The sequence below is a fragment of the Gigantopelta aegis genome, chromosome 4 (assembly GCF_016097555.1).
Source record: "Gigantopelta aegis isolate Gae_Host chromosome 4, Gae_host_genome, whole genome shotgun sequence".
NCBI classification, from domain to species: domain Eukaryota; kingdom Metazoa; phylum Mollusca; class Gastropoda; order Neomphalida; family Peltospiridae; genus Gigantopelta; species Gigantopelta aegis.
In genome coordinates, this window is record NC_054702.1 from 89,218,152 (window position 1) to 89,221,176 (window position 3,025).

The window sequence follows — 3,025 nt, forward strand, 5'->3', positions numbered from 1 at the left end:
GTGTGTCAAATAATGAACACGGCATTGCATTTTAAAACAAGATCTGACCTCTAGCAAAACATTTATTTGTACATTTACATTTTGTTTTGCTTTGTACAGTTTTATTGTAGCATACTACTAGTTTAGTGTTTGATAACGTCACTGATCCTAGTTTTATTGTAGCATACTACTAGTTTAGTGTTTGATAACGTCACTGATCCTAGTTTTATTGTAGCATACTACTAGTTTAGTGTTTGATAACGTCACTGATCCTAGTTTTATTGTAGCATACTACTAGTTTAGTATTTGATAACATCACTGATCCTAGTTTTCAAGATAAATATCTTTTTTGTCTCATAAAAAATGAATTTGGAGCTGGTACAAACATTAAAACAATCAGAAATATGCTGGATATTCCAAAATTGATAACTGAAGCAAGACATTGTAAATACTGTGCTATTTAAAAAAAAAAAGTTCAAATGGCTGAAAATATTTTTCACTACATAATAATTAGGGTCAGTGCTGTTAAAAATATCACTACTCTGGTACACGTATTAATACTCTATACAGTATTGTGTATTATTATCGGGTGTTTTTTGTTTTGTTTTTTTACATTTATGTCTATGATGTTAATAATTTTTAAAGATGTGAATATTTTGTTAAAATAGAATACGAAGTCAAATTATTTTTATTATATTAGTTTTATGCATGTCCTATGCTGTGACATTAATGTGGAATTTTGTGGAATTTTGGAATGGGGCAGGAGTCATTAAAGACATTCATACTCCACAATAAAATTTAGTATACCAGTATACATTCATGTCATCAAATAGGTTTAAATTGATTTAAAATTGCAATTTTAAGATACCTTAAATATCATATCGCATAAATAAAATAACTTTTAAATTTTAAATTCATATACTGAATATAAAATATATAACATCTGGCTTTTCAAAATGTTTTGAAATTTTAACTCTTTTTAACAGTACAGTATGTTCCAATTTCAAATAAATATCACATTTATTAATAACTCATAAGTTCTTATAATTAAAATATCACCATTCTACATTGTCTCACTTTCAAATAAATTTCTTACGGATTAATCATCAACTCATAAAAATTTTTTTTATCTAAATTCATCTAAATTTTGCTCAAATCTGCTATGTCCACATTAATGAAAGAACTGCTAGGGTAATGAATTGGAGAAAAAACTTTTTACTTTTTCTTAAATAAAAACATGTTATAAAAACTATATATTTTTTAATGTCAAAAGGCAAAAATTAAAAATAATTAAATAAATTAAAATAAATATTAAAACATTGTTTCGGCATAATTTCCACATTTTGCATTTGTGCGGTTGGTATATGAATATAGCACTTTTTATCTGGCAAAATTCATGTATTTGCAAGATAGTATTTTGTTCAAAGAAAAACATGTTATAGAATATTCACAAGTAAGCTTGGATAATTTAACACCAAGAGACTTCTTAGTGCACTTAACTTAAACTCACCTTCTGGCCTTAATAGGTCGATATACTGTGCAAGTACACATACATGTACATCTGTGTGTGTGCTTTTTTTATGACCAAAGAATGTAAAAAACCAACTAGTTAAAGTGCCACACAATGTAAAGCATACTGCAATGTTAACAGTAAACTCATGAAAGTATGATGTACGATCAGGAAAACTGGATATGTTGCAGAACAGATACTGCTTAGCTTCAACAATTCTCACTCAGTTCACGGAACCTTTCATAGACAAACTATGTATCTATACTGAACAAATGAAAGAAATGTGTATAATTAGTGTCTGTAATTTATTTTAATTTATTCAGTTTGAACCCCATTAGTTTTTGTGAGATAAAATGATCAGTGTTTACATTTTAGTCCCATTTTGATAGTCTAGTTACAGAATTAATTGTATCATGAAACAATATATATAATAACCTACTTGTATTCGCATTTCTTTTGTTGCACAATACATATTTGCCAATAGCTAGTAGTTCTAGTCTATTTACAGAATTAATTGAAACAATATATATAATAACCTACTTGTATTTGCATTTCTTTTGTTGTTTAGTATACATATTTGCTAGTGGTTCTAGAGCTTTTACCTGCACTTATCAAGATCAGTGTAGTACTGATTTCATATACAAGTTTATTAGTTTATCAACTGATAGCACAACATTAATTACTGAAGTACAGAAAATATAAATTGATTTTTGTAGTTATTAGTTTAATTTGTAAAATCCATTGTAATAACATTATTATATTATATTACTGTTAATGTTTTGAATAGTCTTTTAGCATTGTTTTCTTTCTTCTTTTTTTCTAAACAGAACTGACAAAGATTATGCATTTTTGGAAGAAATGTAGGTCTCCATTATTTTGGCAAGAATAAATCCTAATTCCATTTTGACTTCAGTATTTGACTATGAATATGAATCACAAATCAAAAATCTTATAAAGACAAAAAATATTTTCAAAAACAGATCTATGTTCATTGAGGAAAATAATATTCTTGAAGCAAAGCAGGTATCTTGTTTTTATTTAATACTAATAACATTCCCATCCATGTCCCTGTGTTGTCAAATATATTTCATTATCAGTGTTTGTAAATTCATGTTAACTCATGCGTGTGAATGTGTTAATATTCTAGATGTATATTTTCTTCAGTCCAAAATGGTAGGTATTTATTTGATGTTGTGGTTTTTGTTTTTAGGTTATTTTATTACTACAGTAAGTTTGTGTTTGATACTTTTATATTTTCATATGATATTATGTTAAATACTCTTTCAGAATGTGCAATAAGTTATGTTTTTGTTATAAATAATGTATATGTAATATATTTGATATGCATTGATTGTGAATGAAACATTATTACATAAATTCATCAAATACTTAATAAAAACATGTTTCAGTTTAAACTGCTTTGTTTTATTATTATTCAAACTTTAATACTGTAACTTTATTTTCATAAAAAGGTTTTCTGGCTGGTCAGTGAAATATAATTCTCCACAAGACTAACAATAAAATGTCAACAGGGTC